This window comes from Schistocerca serialis, chromosome 1, assembly GCF_023864345.2.
Source record: "Schistocerca serialis cubense isolate TAMUIC-IGC-003099 chromosome 1, iqSchSeri2.2, whole genome shotgun sequence".
In the NCBI taxonomy this organism is placed as follows: Eukaryota; Metazoa; Arthropoda; class Insecta; order Orthoptera; family Acrididae; genus Schistocerca; species Schistocerca serialis.
This window is the reverse complement of record NC_064638.1, coordinates 1,221,381,720-1,221,402,500: the sequence shown is the minus strand read 5'-3', so window position 1 is coordinate 1,221,402,500 and position 20,781 is coordinate 1,221,381,720.

The window sequence follows — 20,781 nt, the reverse complement described above, 5'->3', positions numbered from 1 at the left end:
TCACATTTAACATGCAACAGAAAAGTTCTTTAAAGTTATTACTTACTTATATCAAAGGACAGCTGACTTCCAGGGAGCTCAGTTCTATTGTCAAATACATTTTTATACCTTGTTTTGTAACTTCAAGGTTCCTAAATTAATGACGAGAGGGATTTATTTCAATATATTTTGGCTAAGGCTCGAGCACGAATTGAGAATTAGTTGAAGCTGAGGTGTGTCTCGCAGATCTCCAGTAACTTTAAATTTTGTGAATACTAACCAAATGTAGATTGGTAACAGCTGATGTCGATCATGAGTTGTTTACAAAATGAATCCTGAGCTTAGAAGACATGTTTTGATTTATTAACACTTACAATGCGCCTAGTTACATATCTTGACAGCAGAAGTGAAATTTCGGACCAGAGACCTGGATTCAACTGCAGCCATCAGCATCGTCGCATTACAATAATAAAATCCACAAGGTAAATTTATGCAATACTTATATGGAATTGAGACTCAGACGTCTTTTATCCACTTTAGGCGTAGGTAACAACAGAAGCTATATTCATTTTTTTATTTGTTCCAACTGAGTGGACTGCAAAATATATTTAATCAAGCCAAATGACAACAGAATAACACATTTCTGCCAAGCGTTTTCGGTGTGACTCATTTTTCTGTAGTAATAGGATGAATAAGGCGGTGGTTCTGTCATTATTTTAGAAGTAAGGTCTCAGTTATAGATATGAGACTGTATGAAGTATTATATGACGAAGAAAATTGAATTGGTTTATGGGATGGAACAAAGAAACCGGACGAAGATGTTTGGAGGTTATTGGGATTTGCTTATAGGAAGAATGAACGGATTGGTGCTATCGTTTCGTAAAAGATATGCGCTCCAGTTTCTAGTGGTCAATGATATAAAAAAAATTCGTATCCAACTACAATGGATATCTATGGGCACTAGTGAACAGCGTTGCACAGGTACGTAGCAACGTGTTCCACATGACAGGACAAAGTTTTAGTATTTTACTGCAACCTCTTTTTACAGGTATATATTTTGGCGTGTGAAGTAAAGTAATTATTTCAATTGGAAGATGTATGTGGTCAAATTCTGACAGCGGAAAAGAAGGGTTTGCTTTTTAGATCCATCACTGTCTGCTTCTTGCAGAGCAGATAGGGAAGTACCACTGTGTATTGTACTTGACCGTATGGATTTTATGTGCGGAGAGTGAGATGGATGGCGAGAGAGGAAGTTCCATCAGCGTACTGAAACAGATATACGGATGGGAATGGTGTCGATACGTCAGCTTTTCAAAGAGATATCCGACATATCGCTGTCTCGGTTAAGTTTTATCGTCGAAGGGAATTTTGCTCTGGCTTTCGGGCGTTGTGTGTAGTGGCGTCACATGGGAAAATGTTTCATTGTTATTCGCTTACTAATATCACGAGGTAATTTTCATTTGAAACTTGCCTCTTTAGTTTTGGTTGTAATCAGTTGATTAACAGTGGCAACGTATATACCTTTGATGAGGTTCCTAACTTACATGCATGTAACTGAGGTCCACAGAAATAAACAGTGTATTACACAGGAGGTATTCAGTTTATAAGGAAAACTCAAATGAAAATGAGACAGATCGAAAAAGCTTGTAAACTGTTTATTAATTTGAAAGTAATCGCCGTAACTGACAATACAGTTATGCCACCATGAGGCAAGACGGTCCATGCTGTCACGGGAAATTGTTTGCAGTTACGTACGGAACCATGACTGTATCCAGGCGTACACTTCTTCTTCTGAAGTTAATCGACGACCACAAATGTGTTCTCTCAGGGCTCCTAAAATAAAGAAATCTCGCGGGGAAAGATAGGGACTGTATGCTGGAAATTAGATCGGTACATCACGTAACTGATGAGGAACTACTGAATAAAATTTGGGAGGAAAGGTATTTGTGGCAGAAGTTGATTATAAGAAAGGATTGGTTCATAGGATACCTTCTGAGATTGTTGTACGAAACTGGGGAGGGGGGGGGGGGGGGGGGAGGGGAAGGGGGATGATAATTGAAGACATGCGCGGAAAAACGGGATAACACTCAAATGTAAAAGCTTAGAGATAAGTGTTGCCATCTGTTGCTGAGTACGGGAACCAATTTTGACGCAGGTCTAACTCTTAAATATCACATATGCATATTTAGGAGTGAGACCAATGTCATTTTCGATAGTTCCCATACCCAGCAACAGATAGCAACTCCTATATCTAAGTTTTTTGTCCGCCCCCGGTAACTGAATAGTCAGCGCGACGGATTGTCAATCTCCTTGGCTCAAGTTCGATTCCCGGCTGGGTAGGAGAATTTTCTCCGCCCAGGGTCTGGGTGCTGTGCTGTCCTCATCATCATCCTATCATCCTCATCGACTGCAGGTCGCCGAAGTGGCGTCGAATCGGAAGACCGACACCCGGCGAACGGCCTGCCCGGGGCCATACGATTAAATAAATAAATCGAAGTTTTTTCATGGTAGGGTTAGCTTGTTTATCCACGCGTGTCTTCAATTGTACTTGGAGACCAAGAGACGAATACCAGAAGCAGGTTCATATGGATGTAGGTAGTCACAGACATTGGGAGTTGAAGAGGCCTGCACAGGATTGAGTAGTATGGAGAGCTGCATCAGATCAGTCTTCTGACAGAAGACCAAGTCAGCAAAACCATTTTCCACGACAATCACGCCGCACAGTCGTAAGTGTATTTCACCCGAGTAAACGTAAACCTTTTTTTTGAAGCTCTGTTATTGCTTTCTCGTACGACGTACATTGGCTAGTGCTCAGTGGAGACCCTTACGGTCAACATCTTGAAACGATAACTTACTATTGTCCCCCAACGTAAATTTTAGCTGCAGTGAGCAAGTTAAAATCCACGTCAAGTTTCTAAGCTCTGCAAAAGATACAGCGCAGGGAAATCGAATGAGTTTGAAACATCCTGTAAATGTAAGGTTATTTATAACCGTGCTATGGAGAAACATTAAAGCTCCGTCCACAGTGACGTGGCGAATGTTTTACTACGGTTGTAAGCGTGAGTCACCGGGGCAGCTCGTGATGGCAGAAGGGCTTGTGCGGTAGCGCTCAGCTGTAAGGACTCGGCGGCTGCCTTGTCCATTCTGAACGGGGGCCCTCTTGGGTTTTCGGGGCACGTCTCGCGGGCACCCTGCCCAGCGACCCCTCCGCAGAATTCTCGCCCACGCTGAATGCCCCTCCAAGAGGGTCCACGGAGCGGTCTCGTGACCACTGAGAGGGCTGAGAGGGCTGCGATGTAGGCGAGCGATCAACCGTGCGCCGAGTACACAGAGGATAGATGCGGTTTTAGCCTCTCTTCGAAATATACCTCTCTTCGAAATCGTGACGTTGAATGCATACTGTAATTGGGCAAATGTGGAACTAAACAATAACGCTGGTCAACAGTGAAAATTTTAATGAAAGAACTGTCATGTATTTTCATCTGCCAAATCCCAAAAAGGAAGTAAGAAATGTTACATCATCTATCAATTTTCTGTAATATTATAAACAATGTTTCAATGGATATTAGCGTTGGGTGCTAAAGGCAGTGATTAAATGAATAAAATTTTATTGAAATCGGTCAACGATTGACTTACTTCTTTTAGGGCATTGCTATCTGTGACTTCAGGATTGACAACAGTGCTCAACAATGAACTTCTCCTTACAATAATGGCTCTCTCGCAAGGGTCAAGGTATGCTCCAACAACAAATGATAAAAAAGTTCCGTTACAATTAGGAAGTATCCTGCTAGATGAGTAGAGGCTTTCCCGTGTGCTCTTCAGCTGTAGGTGATGGAAGAGTTTGGTAAGAAGATTTGAAATCAGTACAAAAAATTTAAAAAATCAAATTTATTGGCCAGGGTAATAAATCAAAGACGTAAACTACAGCGGTTATAAACTAGGCTACAGCAATTATAAACTACACTACAGCAGTTATAAACAAAACGTTATTCGAAACGATCTCCAAAGTTAAATTTTATAAGAGAATTTCAGAGCCCATTAAGGTCGAGACAAGAGTTAGACATGGATATGGACTGCCATCCATTTTTCGAAACATCGTCCTTGGTAACGAGAACATGGAAGAAAGCCACGGAAGAAGAAGGAGCAGATGGCTTCCTTTTAGCTCCAAAGACGGTGGGTTTGAAGATCGAGCGCCTAACGTTAGCTGATGATCTGGTATTGTTGGGCAACATTGAAGTAGACAAGCTCGAATAAAGCTCCTAAGACTACATCAAAGAGCAGAAGACAACAGGACTCTTTATCTCCTACTAAAACATGGAATACGCGGGATAAAGGAGAAATTCATGTAATACAAGGTTGGGAAAATAAAGTGAACAGTTCAAATCATGTGTTCTGGTGAATGGATCCTTCGGAATAGGGTTGATAAAGAAGCAAACAAAGTACGAACCAGAAAGATAAAACTTGCATACAGGTTCCAACAGAATAGATGTAACAAAAGGAAAACCATGTGCAATGTAAATATTATGCACTTCACCACTTCCGATAAGCCGGAAGCATTTTACAGCTCGGAATGCCTGATATTGATTACGAAAGGAGAAATGGAAGAACTAGAACAGAAGTGAAGATAGCTTTTAAGAGAGGCCTTTAGACCATAAAAAGTAACAAAGCAAGGACAAATGAAGATCTAAGTACATAGTAGAATAACACAGACGCTAAAACCAAGATAACTTCTCTTCAGGCGGAGTAAATGTAGATTGACAAAAGAATCTTCAGCTACATCTCCAAACGTAAGACGACAGCAAAAAGGGTTGAGGATATAAGAAAGGACGTGGAGGAAGTTAGTATCAGTCAGAAAGAGGCTTGGGGAAAAGAAGTATTTAGAGTGAAGGCTGATAAAATCAAAGGTTTCCATTAAAGTAAAGTATAAGGACCAGTGTCATGTGGACGGATGCAAGGAAGAGCAATCACAGCGAAAGGATGAAAATATTCTGGGACGAGAAGAAACGCAAGCAGCAAACCAACTGTTTTTTGTGACCCACAGTCGGTCAAAGTCTGAATAAAATTACCTTGCGTTTCTGTTCTACCATCCAAACTCAGTACACCCAGTGTATAATGCAAGTTAATCTCCGTTTATTCATTCTAAATGTCAGTTCTATATTTCAGTTTGTTAACCGTGGACAAAATAAAAAAAACGTAAATAAATTTGTTTCAAAAGTCGTTGTATTACTTTTGAAATATATTCAATAAAATTTAGTTAACCAGTCACTACTGAACTTAGGTGAAGGAAGCATTTCAGCACAGGTCTGAATCAGGGAATCTGCGAAATACGTATAACATGAGATATAGACGGAATTTTGAATCTCCTATTTCTGAAATGCTACTCCAGACCCTTAACCGCTGTACAGCATTGCTCTTTAAGAAGCCATACGAGATATTTACTGATCCGTGGGAGGCTGAGAACAGTCAATACAGAGTGACCCCTATCGCAGAAGCCACTGGTTCCTTCAATAACCTACGGAGCATATACAGCAGAGCATCGATTATTCGAACCACCTTGGAACGGAGACGTTCGGATACCGCATTTTTCGGGTAACTAATCATATGCGAAAACATACTTTACCAGTATCCATAGGAATATAAAAGAAGGAAACACTGAAATAAACGGAAAACAGTAAAGATATATATTCCATCATATCGTTTATGAATAATACAGATAACAGTCAATATAGCCTAGTTTTCGAAGTCCAAAACGGCCATAGAAATATTTTCTTCAGAGTTGCGGCTATTTTTGTTGTCAAATCTCGAAAACGTTTTAAAGACAACGTACGAGACTCAGTGGATCGCCGTGTTTCAACTCAATCTCTGACGCTACGCTCCTCCTGAAACCAGCTGTCAATACTTGACAGCTGCAGCCATGAACATCACATTCAGGCCACTCTTTAACATTTTCCATGATTGTAGTCTTCATATCTTTACCTCTTTTTTTTATCTGAGCAGCCTGTTCGGATACAAATTAACTGTTTGATAACTCTTCCACAGCAATGACAGATTCAACTGAACGTAAGTTTTCGCAGTGTCTGTTGGTTTTTCAGCCACTTTCATCAAGCTTCGATCTTCGCTGCCAAGTGCTCTCGCAAATTTCGTAAAGGAACGCGAATAATTTCTGAACTTCGTAACTTCTGCCCACTTCGTATTCCAGAGCTACGCTTGATGCATTAGCGAAGCAGCCGTACTCCTGGGTAGTGGCGAATATGCACGCGACCATGTATTGCTGTAACAGAAAACGTGATTCATACGAGGAGGCGACTCTTTTCCATTGATCCGATTTTGAGCCTCCATGAGCGTGAAATCATAACTGTCGATATCGCTGGATCAACATGGGTACATGTAGAGGCATCTTCGGCGGAGCCAACAAAGTGTGCGGTGCACGCATGTACCTGGAACAGAATTGTAGCCTCTCGTTGTATGTCACACAGATCGCTGCCTACAGAGCGAGCTGGCCTCCGTCCTCCACGTTCCATGATGAATCGCGGACGAGTAACACCTTGTTACCTACTCTTGGTCTGCCGGCCTTAAAGCACCATCCATAGATGCTCACGACAGTAGCACACTTCTAAGAGCCGATCAGCTTTGGTGTTTTCGAGATGCTTGTACCCATGCGTCAAGGAACAAGAACTTCCTATTTCTGAAAGTTGCTGATGACAGTAGGTTTCTCATTTGCTGCACGTATCATTGCTACAATGATTCCTCAATCTCTGTCTCTTTCTCTTTGTCCCTCTCTCTGTCTCTCTCTCTCTCTCTCTCACGCTATCTGCCTGCCTGCCTGTCTGTCTGTTTCTCTATCTCTCTCTCTTCCTCTCTCTCTCCCTCTCTCTCTCCCTCTCTCTATCTCTCTCTCTTCCTCTCTCTCTCTCTCTCTCTCTCTCTCTCTCTCTCTCTCTCTCTCTCTCTTCCTCTCTTTCTCTTACACACACACACACAGATACACGTACGAAGTGCGACAGTAATGAGACTGATTTTCATTTAAGATGTGGCAACCCTGCAGGCTTGGGTAAGGACAATACCCTTGACGTTGGTCTGTAAGCTGCTTCTAGTCCAAGCGTCACATCTATGCAACTGCTCAGTCGTGAATTATGCTGTAATGAGTAACAAGTGTTTGTGTGTCTCGTCACGGAAATGAAACCGCATAATATTGCGCAACGATATGCCATTTCTTTTTGCATTAACTTGGGTGGAAACGCAACTCCAACTTACGGTAAGCTTCAGAAGGCTTTTGGAGAGGAGGTTATGTCAAGAGCTCAACTTTTTCGTTGGCATAAAATGTTTAGTGAACCCATAACGAATGTTGAAGATGAAGACCCCAGTGAACGACCATCAACCAACCTCACGGAAGGATGTCAACTTGGCCAGGGTGCGTGAACTCGTATGATCTGTTTGCAGAAGAACTGAACATCAATCGAGAAACGGTTCGTCTAATAATAACTCAAGATCTTGTTATGAGAAAGATTTGTTCAAAAATGGTCTGCAAAAATCTCACACCACAACAGCAAGAAAAACGGAAAAATGTGGAGCCAATCTGTTAAACGGAAATCAATCCACAATTGTTGAGCCATGTTATCACTGGTGATGAAAGTTGGTTTGTTCAGTACAATCCAGAGACAAAACGCCAAAGTTCGCAATGGTGCTCAAAGGGATCACCCAGACCAAAGAAAGCTCGCATGTCAAAGTCAAAAGTGAAATGCATGCTTGTGTGCCTCTTTACTTCCAAGGGACTTGTTCAGAAAGAGTGGGTGCCTCCCACATAAACAGATAAACAATACAGCAACTTTTAAGCTCAAAACAACTTTCAGTAGTACCACAGCCACCTTATTCACCAGATATCGCTCTGTGCGACTTGTTGCTATTTTCAAGAGTCAAAACGGCGGTCAAGGGGTACCATTTTCAAACAACACAAGACGTCCAAAAAGCTGTGACGAGGGTCTTGGAGGATATTGCAGAAGTTGAGTTCCAGAAATGTTACCATCAATGGCAGAAGCACTGGAAAAAGTGTGTGCAATCAGAGGGGAACTACTTTGAAGGAGACCACACTAAACTTGGCCAAAACGGTAAGCAAAATTTTTTTCACATTAGTCTCATTACTTAATGTCGCACCTCGTACATACGCTCACCATTTTTCCACTCGTACTTCTAGGAGACCTTGACTTCATCACTGAGTATGAGCCGAGGTTCGAGGTTTACGTTAACACTTTATTTCACTGTGGAGAAGTGTTTCAAGAAGTACAGGGGTCCTGAAGGCCACCTCCGTGAATTTCTTCTGCAATTATTTTATGGCATGAATGCTAACGGTAAGGAACTTTGAATCAGTGCCAGTGAGGTGGGTTTGTTAGGCATAACGTACCAACTTTCTTTTGGACCTGCGGAACTGATCAATCTTACTAGGCGTATGTACATTTATTGATCACTTCTCAGTTGCAGTGTGCTGATAACCTCGGCTCTGAGAGCCCGTAAACTTCTGTTGCACTCTCTAACACTTCTATGCGAGAGTCGTGATACAGGGCTGTGACTGTCGAATATATGTTCCCTCTTAATTTGGTTTTAGTATTTTTTCCATCTTCAGCAACTATCCTCTCATTTTCTGAAATACTCAGCAAGTCACATGCACAAAGGAAATTTTGTTCCATTGCCGGTCTGGTACCTAGTGCTCTTCTTCAGAAGATTATGTTTATCGTACTATTAGTGAGCGTCAAAGTAAGGAGATGCATGCAGCATGTTACTGTAGACATGTACATCATAGTGACAGTTCAAATATGTTATATAGAAACCATAAAGCAGTTGGAGATGTCATGCAAGAGTAAATACGAATTGTAGAATCGAAGATCAAGAGCTCGGAAACATATAATCATGTGTTAATTGAAGGAAAAGAACCGGGGTGGCAATGATCAAAACAGAGGCGTTTTTCGTTGCTGCGAGATCTTTTCACGAAATTTCAGTCACCAACTTTCTCCTTTGAATGCGAAAATATTTTCTTGACGCCTCATAGAAGGGGGGAAACGATTATTGTAGTAAAATAAGAGAAATCAGAATCAGCACGGGCAGCTATAGTTGTTCATTTTTTCTGCGCAGTTTTTGAGAGTGTAACGGTAGAAAAGTACTTTTAAGATGGTTCGGTGAACCATTTGCCAGACACTCAAGCGTGGTTTGCAGTGTTTTTCGTTATGTAGCCATAGATGTACTGAACTTAGATCTATGTAATTGTAGCCGGCCGGAGTGGCCGAGCGGCTCTAGGCGCTTCAGACTGGAATCGCGCGACCGCTACGGTCGCAGGTTCGAATCTTGCCTCGGGCATGGATGAGTCTGATGTCCTTAGGTTAGTTAGGTTTAAGTAGTTCTAAGTTCTACGGGACTGATGACCTCCGCTGTTAAGTCCCATAGTGCTGAGATCAATTTGAACCATATTTCTATGTAATTTTAGCAGGAAAGGAGAATGGTCTCGACAACCTTTCCCTATAACAGCAAGTAGAGTAATAAAGATCTACTTGAATTACTACAATGACGTTTGTGCCCTCGCAGTAGTTAGTTGGTTCCATCTATCATCTCTCTTGTACTTATTAAGGAATAAATACTATTGTGCTCCTGGTATTATGTTGTTTGTGAATTTAAATTTTTATTCTATTAACAGGACTAATTGGAGTAAATATCCTATGGAAACATACCCATATTTTTCGGAATTGGTGCCCCAAAACTCATATACCACCAGAACAAGACTGTGCAATTTGATTTGTTCGTGTTTTTGTTGAAGCAGGGTTCTCAGCCCTTTTTGGTTCTCAGCCCTTCTTGCAGCATAAGTACTGTAAATGTGTTTCAGCCTTCTTCCAAAGCTTTATAAACGTGCTTGTATTTGATATGCGTAAGTACTGTAAATGTGTTGCAGCCTTCTTCCAAAGCTTTATAAACGTGCTTGTATTTGATATTGTGTAGGGTTTTGGAGCATATACTGTATTCAAACATTATGAATCACCTCGACGGGAACGATCTATTGATACGTAATCAGCGTGGTTTCAGAAAACATCGTTCTTGTGCAACGCAGCTAGCTCTTTATTTGCACGAAGTAATGGCCGCTATCGACAGGGGATCTCAAGTTGATTCCGTATTTCTAGATTTCCGGAAAGCGTTAGACACCGTTCCTCACAAGCGACTTCTAATCAAGCTGCGGGCCTATGGGGAATCGTCTCAATTGTGCGACTGGATTCGCGATTTCCTGTCAGGAAGGTCGCATTTCGTAGTAATAGACGGCAAATCATCGAGTAAAACTGAAGTGATATCAGGTATTCCCCAGGGAAGCGTCCTGGGACCTCTGCTGTTCCTGATCTATATAAATGACCTGGGTGACAATCTGAGCAGTTTTCTTAGGTTGTTCGCAGATGATGCTGTAATTTACCGTCTAGTAAGGTCATCCGAAGACCAGTATCAGTTGCAAAGCGATTTAGAAAAGATTGCTGTATGGTGTGGCAGGTGGCGATTGACGCTAAATAATGAAAAGTTTGAGGTGACCCACATGAGTTCCAAAAGAAATCCGTTGGATTTCGATTACTCGATAAATAGTACAATTGTCAAAGCTGTCAATTCAACTAAGTACCTGGGTGTTAAAATTACGAACAACTTCAGTTGGAAAGACCACATAGATAATATTGTGGGGAAGGCGAGCCAAAGGTTGTGTTTCATTGGCAGGACACTTAGAAGATGCAAGAAGTCAACTAAAGAGACAGCTTACACTACACTCGTTCGTCCTCTGTTAGAATATTGCTGCGCGGTGTGGGATCCTTACCAGGTGGGATTGACGGAGGACATCGAAAGGGTGCAAAAAAGGGCAGCTCGTTTTGTATTATCACGTAATAAGGGAGAGAGTGTGGCAGATATGATACGTGAGTTGGGATGGAAGCCAAGACGTTTTATGTCACGGCGAGATCTATTTACGAAATTTCAGTCACCAACTTTCTCTTCCGAATGCGAAAATATTTTTTTGAGCCCAACCTACATAGGTAGGATTGATCATCAAAATAAAATAAGAGAAATCAGAGCTCGAACAGAAAGGTGTAGGTGTTCGTTTTTCTTGCGCGCTGTTCGGAAGTGGAATGGTAGAGAGACAGTATGATTGTGGTTCAAAAACGGTTCAAATGGCTCTGAGCACTATGGGACTTAACTACTGAGGTCATCAGTCCCCTAGAACTTAGAACTACTTAAACCTAACTAACCTAAGGACATCACACACATCCATGCCCGAGGCAGGATTCGAACCTGCGACCGCAGCGGTCACGCGGTTCCAAACTGACGCGCTTAGAACCGCACGGCAACACCGGCCGGCAATTGTGGTTCGATGGACCCTCTACCAAGCACTTAAATGTGAATTGCAGAGTAATCATGTAGATGTATACATTTGGAAAATGACACATTACCGCCTTCAGCTTCTGGTAAAATGCTTTTGAGATTCTAACTATAGATCAACGGGATAATATTGCGGCCTAAGATATTGACACGTATTACGTGCTTTTCAACAGACATAGGTAAGTTATACAGAGTTATTTGGGCAACTCACTATGCTTATAAACGTGTGACATCACGTACACTATATGCAAGAACGTAAAACCAGTATTTATTGACCATCAACCTGAATAATTTCATTTTATTTCGTCTGTTGCGTAAAATAGAGTAACTGACTACTACTTCTTTAATGCATCTTAGAATCACAGTGCGTCATTTGAACATGATAGGGCCGGCCGCTGTGGTTGAGCCGTTCTAGGCGCCCCAGTCCGGAACCGCGCTGCTGCTACGGTTGCAGGTTCGAATCCTGTCTCGGGCATGGATGTTTGTGATGTCCTTACGTTAGTTAGGTTAAAGTAGTTCTAAGTCTAGGGGACTGATGACCCCAGATGTTAAGTTTCATAGTGTTTAGAGCCATTTGAACCATTTGAACATTATAGGACAGTCACAAACACGTTGTTCTATTTGAAACTTAACTGCAAATAAATATGTTTTCACCGGTACAGAAAATGAACGTTTTGTGGCCATTGTGAGGTAAGTATTAACAGTAATACTGCATTCAATTCACACATCTGTAATACTTCATTCAATTCACATATATCGGCCGAGATATTCTTTCGGTTAAAACTGGTAACTACGATGGTCACACAAAAGAAATGCACACTATTTTTGTAAAAATACATGTGTGAAAGTTTTACAGTGTGTAGATACATCGTTCCCGCTTGTTTTGAAACGTAGTTCCACCTGTTACCGTGAGTCGCGTCGTCACAACATGTCTTCAAGATGACTGCTACACTTGACGTTCGTCAAAAGCAACTTTCTGTCATAGAATTCATGTGCTGTGAAAACCAGACAGTAGGAAACATCCACAAGAGGTTGAAAAAGGTGTACGGAGATGCTGCTGTTGATCGCAGTACAGTTAGTCGGTGGGCAAGCAGGTTACGTGATGAAAGCGGGCACGGCAGTATTGAGGATTGTCCTCGCCGCGGCAGGTCTCGTACTGCACACACTTCAGACAATGTGAAGAGAGTTAACGAATTGGTGATTGCTGACAGACGCATCACAGTGAACTAATTTTCACGCTACGTTGTGATAGGGGAGGAAGTGTTTGCTGAATACCGAAAGTGTTGTTGTTAAAAAAGGTTTGTGCCACGTGAGTTCCCAGGATGTTGGCAGTGGCTCACAAAGAAACAAGAAAAACGATATGCAGCGAACTTTTGGAACAGTACGAGAATGGTGGAGATGAATTTCTTGGAAGAATTATGACAGGTGATGAAACATGGCTCCATCATTTTTCACCAGAGACGAAGAGGCAGTCAATGGAGTGGCATCATGCAAATTCACCCAAGGAAAAAAAAAAAATAAAAAGAAAACTTCAAAACCACACCTTCTGCTGAAAAAGTTATGGCTACGGTGTTTTTCGATTTCGAAGGTCTCTTGCTTGTGGACATAATGCCAAGTGGAACCACCATAAATTCTGATGCATATGTGACGACACTGAAGAAACTTCGAGCCCGACTGAGTCGTGTTCGGCCACACCGGCAAAAGCAGGATGTTTTGCTGTTGTTCGACAATACACGGCGACATGTCACTTAAAAAACCATGGAAGCGATCACAAAACTCGGATGGACAACACTGAAAAACCCGCCATACGGTCCTGACCTGGCTCCATGTGACTATCATTTCTTTGAGAAACTGAAACACACTCTTCGTCGAACAAGGTTCAAATGATTCAAATGGCTCTGAGCACTATGGGACTTAACTGCTGAGGTTATCAGTCCCCTAGAACTTAGAACCACTTAAACCTAGCTAACCTAAGGACATCACACACACCAATACCCGAAGCAGGATTCGAACCTGCGACCGTAGCGGTCGCGCGGTTCCAGACTGTAGTGCCTAGAACCTCTCGGCCACCCAGGCCGGCGTGGAACAAGGTTTGAAGATGATTACCCCTTGTGCACGTTGCCAAATAGTGGCTCCAACAGGTTGGTTAAGAATTTTACCGTGCGGGTATACAGGCGCTGGTTCCAAGATGGCGCAAGGCAGTTGAGAGGGATGGAAATTGTATGGAGAAGTGAAAATATTGTTCCTAAAGGATGTATCTACACACTGTAAAACTTTTAACATGTAGAATAAAAAATGGATTTTTAAAAAAAATATTGTAGCTTTCTTTTGGAGTGACCCTCTTATAATGATGTTTTACTCCTAGGCGATAAACGTGAGTAGGTATAACGCCTAGAAACAACGTTAATGTAGGATGTAGTTGTAGCTCCGAGACGCAGAAATCCAAAACAAGAAAATCAAAGTTTTGAGAGAGATGTAGGAGTATGCATGTGTCACTAGCAGAGATATTCCTAATCCATAAAATAAATTAGGTGCTAAGAATCTAGCAAACGTTGTGTTAGGATCTGATAAACCGAGATAGTCACAGTTGTACGTAAGGAATACTACGCAATAATGCGCTTGAAAAGCGTGTATCCTTTTGTACACGACAAGGAACTTCCCCTCTCCAGGTAAAAGAAGGAAGGTAAGAACGGCTTTTTCAGGACCATAAATCAATATTTATTCTCGCCTGAATAACAGACAGCTGAAGCGTTGCTCCACTCGAAGCTGTCACTGGACTAAAGGGCCCAGAGTAAACAGGAGTGTATTTTCTCTTCCCATCGAACGCTCCCCGCTGCGTCGCAAACGCCTGGCTGCCGGAAGTCTCCCCGGCGTGCTGGGTTTACCGCCACGCAGTTGCGCGTCGACACCTCATGTCAGTATCGATTTCGGTCGCCTGTCGTCACCGCAAACGTCGCGGAGTAAATAATATGTATTTTTCCTTCATTCGATACGCGGTTACATATGTCTCGTTTGGAGGAAAGGTTACTGGGCAAATAAAACTGCCATTCTGCTTTCCACAATAGTGAGTCATTCGCTTCTAGTGTAACAGCCAGCGATGGGCTACTCTGCAAAAATTTGAGACAGTCTAGTTCACACAGCTACTGTGGGATGCAGGAGATCCCGTTGCCCCACACCGTATTCTTTGTTGGAGTTTCGCACTTTAATATTAAACTGTTTCATATTAATTTATCTATCCACTGGATGTTGAGCTCCGTGGCCCCGAATCACAAAAAAATGGTTCAAATGGTTCTGAGCACTATCGGACTTAACATCTGAGGTTATCAGTCCCCTAGAACTTAGAAATACTTAAACCTAAGTAACCTAAGAACATCACACACATCCATGCCCGAGGCAGGATTCGCACCTGCACCGTAGCGTCCGCGCAGTTCCAGACTGAAGCGCCTATAACCGCTCAGCCACTCCGGCCGGCCCCCGAATCACATTGCCGGAATATAGCAACCAACGATTTTTAACACAGAATGAGATTTTCACTCTTCAGTGGAGTGTGTGCTGATATGAAACTTCCTGGCACATTAAAACTGTGTACCTGACCAAGACTCGAACTCGGGACCTTTGCCTTTCACGGGCAAGTGCTCTACCATCCGGCACACAGTTTTAATCTGCTAGGTGGTTTCATATCAGCGCACACTCCGCTGCAGAGTGAAAATCTCATTCTGGAAACATCCTCCAGGCTGTGGCTAAGCCGTTTCTCCGCAATATCCATTTTTTCAGGAGTGCTAGTTCTGTAAGGTGCGCAGGAGAGCTTCGGAAAGTAGGAGGCGAGATACTGGCAGAAGTAAAGCTGTGAGGACGGGTCGTGAGTTGTGCTTGGGTAGCTCAGATGGTGACGGCACGGTAGTTCAGTGTGTTCGGTCAGAGGGGTTAGCTACCCTCTGTAATAAATAACTGAGTGAACAGATCAACGAACAACCTGAACGCGTATCATCGGATGTCCATCACAAACAAAGTCAACGAACAATAGAACAAAATTAGATTAAAAAAAGAAGATGGTAGAGCACTTGCCCGCGACTGGCAAAGGTCCCGTGTTCGAGTCTCGGTCCGGCACACAGTTTTAATCTGCCAGGAAGTTTCATTTCTAACACATTTATATTTTTATTTATGCCAAGCAAAGACAGCTTTTTATTGGTTTAGAAGATACAACACGACTACTAAGGACTCTTCCTACGTTAAGTTTGTTCGTCCTTTGCTGGAGTACCTCTATGTGGTATGGGGTCCTTACGAGATACGACTGACGACGGTCACTGAAAGATTACAAAGAAGGGCGGGTTTTCTTAATAGGGGATAGGGTGTCACGGATACCATAAGCGAGTTGCAGTCATTAAAACAAAGTTGTTTTTCGTTGTGGCTGCTCTGAATCTGAATCTCCAGCCTACATAGGGAGAAATGATTATAGTAAGAAAATAAGAGAAATTAGAACTCGTACGGGAAGATTTAAGTGTTCATTTTTCCCACGCAAAGGCAGAGAGAGAAGCAATAGGGTAGGTTGGAAGAACCCTCTTCCAGACAAACGTGAATAGCAAATAAATGTGAACTGCAAGGTAGTTATGTAGATGTAGACAGATCCCAGTATACGTTTTGGGCTTTCACACACTTTTCATTGCAGTAAAGTATACTTAAATCTTCATTAGAATATCACTTACTTTTCCATTTCATGTCACTGAAGATGTGAAAATGGATATCAAGTGACAGACATAGAACACAGTTTACAATTAATGAATCTGGACAAAAAAGTCAAGAGAATGAACCTACTTGAAGAGACTGGAATTGATTCTGACAAATGTGCAACTCCGAGTGATATTCTAAATGACCAGACAGAGTTACCTAACCATTTTTTGCAAGAAACTTTCTTAAGTTACGTAGCAGCCCACATACTAAGTACAGTCCTGAAGAAAACGTAGTACTACTAGTAAGTAAAAGACCATACGTTTCGGTCATTGCATCCATCGTGAGCCCATTCAGTGTACAACTTTGTATAATGTATGTCATTTGTTCTGCCTTTATTGTTTGTAAATGTCAGTCCTACATGTCAATTTATTAAACGGGGTTAAAATAGGTAATATTAATTCTTTCACGTAAAGTGTGATGTATTACTTTTGTTATATCCTGTGTACTTTAGTTAACAAGTGGCTGCTGAATTTCGTAAATAACCAGGCATTTCAACAGCTAAAATGATCAACAACAGTCCTGTAGAGTAAACTCTACCGGTTCAGTACATTGCATGTCAAGCTTTTTCAGTAGCTGCCCGCGGTGGCCGAGCGGTTCTAGGCGCTTCAGTCCGGAACCGCGCGACTGCTACGGTCGCAGGTTCGAATCCTGCCTCGGGCATGGATGTGTGTGATGTCCTTAGGTTAGTTAGATATAAGTAGTTCTAAGTTCTAGGGGACTGATGACCTCAGATGTCCCATAGTGCTCAGAGCCATTTGAACCATTTGAAGCTTTTACAGTACTTTGGCAAGACAGAAGTATAAATAATATTTTGAGTGCTTCCATATTTAACGCATCCAGCTGACTTCATCAGCACTTTCAGAATCTGTAAACGAAATATATCTTTGATTTTAGACATAATTTCCTATGTAATCGAACATGTCAGTTGGAAGCACAGCGGTTGCTACGCTACTTCAGCGCATCCGATAAAGTGTTGTGCCACGTTTATAAATGCAGAAATCAGTAGTCAAAACAACCAGACTAGGAAGTAACAGATAACGGATGCTAGAAACACAACTGGTGACGTAGAGTAGGTTAATATATCACATTCTGGACGGGACAGCTGTAACATACAAATCGCATTTTATTTTTTACTCATGTGTTAATGAATATTTAAAATGTAATTCGCCAACTCAAGGTGATTGGAAACCAAAACGCGTTTCTAGTATAAATTTGGTGTTGTTGTGCTTCCACAGCTGATTAGCAAGTGTGTTATAAAACTATCACAACCATTTTGTACATTATTTAGCTATGACCGATTTCATTCTACACGAACATCAACAGATGACGAAGTATCGGAAATATGCTAGTGTCAGCTTTGCACGTTCAACGGAGTGAAACAAGGCATTTGTCATATTCCAACATCACGCTTTCAACATTTTATTACACGATTAATCATTTAAAATCGTGATTCGGCTTATTTCTGATACTATTTGGTCTGAAGTTGTTCATATTAGATGAAACCGATCTTGGCTTAATAAGTGCACCTACAATAACTGCTGTAAAGTTTTCTTTTCTTTAAATTCATGTTTCTAAGATATTTTTTTTCAGTTGTTCAGTCCTTATCTTTTTGCAACGAAAAAATTGTTTATACTGGTACCTTTTCTTGAACTGGTTTCTACGTTCAACTTTTATGTTTAGAAAACAAGCTGCAGAAGGCAAATGGATTCAAAATGAATTTTAACAAAACTCAGTACATACATGAGCAGTTCTTGGGAAAGCAGACCAATCACAATCTTAACAGAGAATTATAGTGCTTAGATTTAATGAAATTATGTTTGTGGTTAATATGATCACTGCTATCCGTGATTTAAAAATGAAGACATTATTTTATTCTGCATATTACTATTTAATAACAAGTAATGGAATCATTTTTAGAGACACTTGTCTTACAGCGACAGTAATATCAGTACACGGAAGTATATCACATACGTTAAATATTGTCCAAAGAACACTTTAAATACCTTGGTGTACTCAAAAGCATGAATATAAAAGTAGAGCCCCAAAACACAATCTACAAACATTTCAAGGGAATTAAACACAGAAAGGAGTCAGTAAATACGTATACATGTATTCAGCAACATGCCAGAGTAGATATCGTGTTGAAGTTTAAGGCTGACTTAAAGGATTTTCTATTGGGCATCTCCTTCTACTCAAATGAAGAGCATTTTCACAGAAATTCTTTAATATAATGTATTACGTAATATCATATTTTTTAAAGTTTAATGCTCACTTAAATGTCTTGGGAAATTCCGTATAACTCACTGAAAAATGTATTCACCGAAATTTTCAGTTTAAAAATTTTGATTATATGATAGAATTAGCGATGTAATGTAAGTTGGGGCGGGACAAGTGGCTTGAGAATAGAGGACCAGGGTACAAAAAATTACAGCAGAAGAAACGAAAAACAGTACTAGCCTGACTATAGCAAATGTTGAAAGTAACCACTATTCAATTCTCTTGCCAAGTCTGAGCCCTGGTCAACAAGTTGCTGAAGGTGGATTGAAGTTAAACTGCTGAAATTGCTGCAGTCTCGTCCGAACAGTTCTGCTGCAGTTGTTGAAGACTATGAGGGTTGTTGCGATACACCTTAGATCTGAGGGCTCCCCACACAATGTAATGGCACACTGACGGATCAGGTGACCTGGGTGGCGAGCTAGGGCCTTGAACAGACTGAGCTCTGCTAACAACTCCGCCTGGCGTGAAGACTGCGTAGAGATGCTCTAGGTTTCGGCCGGATTTGTGGGAATTTTGGGAATAACTGTAGGTCTTTCCATCGTCCGATAACGCTGTCACAAATGGTTTCAAACTGTTGGAAATGTAAAGCGACGAAGTCAGCGTGTGATGAAGGAACTTGGGACCAGTAACACGGCGAACAGTCACTGGACACCAAACTCCAACCTACTGATCATGCAGTGGTGTTTGGTGGAAGTTATTCCGAATCTCCGCTGCCCAGAACCTGTGATTCTGTGAGTTGAAATAACCACTCAGGTGAAACCATGCTTCATTAGATATAAAGAGCAAATGGTTCAAATGGCTCTGCATTTGAGGTCATCAATCCCCTTGAACTTAGAACTACTTAAACCTAACTAACCTAAGAACATCACACACATCCAAGGCCGAGGCAGGATTCCAACCTACGAATGTAGCAATCGCGCGGTTCCGGATTAAAGCGCCTAGAACCGTCCTGCCACCACAGCCGGCTATAAAGGGCAGATCCATGTCCGGGCCACTCATTATTGTCTCAGTAAACAGCCAGTCACAAAACTGGAGGAGCTCGGGAGCATCAGCTGGTTTTCGTGCGTGGACAACAGACACTCCGTAGGGATGCATGTGCAAGTAAAGGTGGAGTATTCGTCCGTATTATCAACATGATATGCTGGTCTGTTGTAACGGGCATCAGATTGATTTGGTAGGGCTCTAACGCATTTTCTGATGAAATGCAGCCACATTTCCTGATGTGTGGGTATTTTTCAGAATGTTTTTTGACTTGTTCGAAACATTCTGTCTGACGCCATTTCGGACTAAGCGTTGCATGTCACTCTTTGCTGGCACTTTGACGCCATTGAACTTCTCAGGAAACAATTGTCCACACCGATTCCATGATTCTGCTGTCCCATAACTCTCCACAGTGAACACCCGTTGCTCCTATGTGAGCATCATTGTCGCCTTTACAACTCTTCCACTGATACTGACACAGCCCTCATTGTGCTCTGAATCGGTGTGGATTACGATGCGGGTGTACACGTGGTGTGCGCATGACGGCGTGGCGTTATACACTACTGGCCATTAAAATTGCTACACCATGAAGATGACGTGCTACTGACGCGAAATTTAACCGACAGGAAGAAGATGCTGTGATATGGCAATTATTAGCTTTTCAGACCATTCACACAAGTTTGGCTCCGGTGGCGACACCTACAACATGCTGACATGAGGAAAGTTTCCAACCGATTTCTCATACACAAACAGCAGTTGACCGGCGTTGCCTGGTGAAACGTTGTTGTGACGCCTCGTGTCAGGAGGAGAAATGCGTACCATCACGTTTCCGACTTTGATAAAGGTAAGATTGTAGCCTATCCCGATTGCGATTTATCGTATCGCGACATTGCTGCTCGCGTATCACTAGCAGTCGAGATGACAGGCATCTTATCCGCATGGCTGTAACGGATCGAGCAGCCACATCTAGATCCCTAGCTCAACAGATAGGGACGTTTGCAAGACAACGACCATCTGCACGAACAGTTCGACGACGTTTGCAGCAGCATGGACTATCAGCTCGGAGACCATGGCTGCTGTTACCCTTGACGAGGCATCACAGACAGGAGCGTCTGCGATGGTATACTCAACGACGAACCTGGCTGCACGAATGGCAAAACTTCATTTTTTCGGATGAATCCAGGTTCTGCTTACAGCATCATGATGGTCGCATCCTTGTTTGGTGACATCGCGGTGAACGCACATTGCAAGAGTGTATTCGTCATCGCCATACTGGCGTATCACCTGGCGTGATGGTATTGGGTGCCATTAGTTACACGTCTCGGTCACCTCTTGTTCGCATTGACGGCACTTTGAACAGTGGACGTTACACTTCGGATGTGTTACGACCCGTGGCTCTACCCTTCATTCGATCCCTGCAAAACCCTACATTTC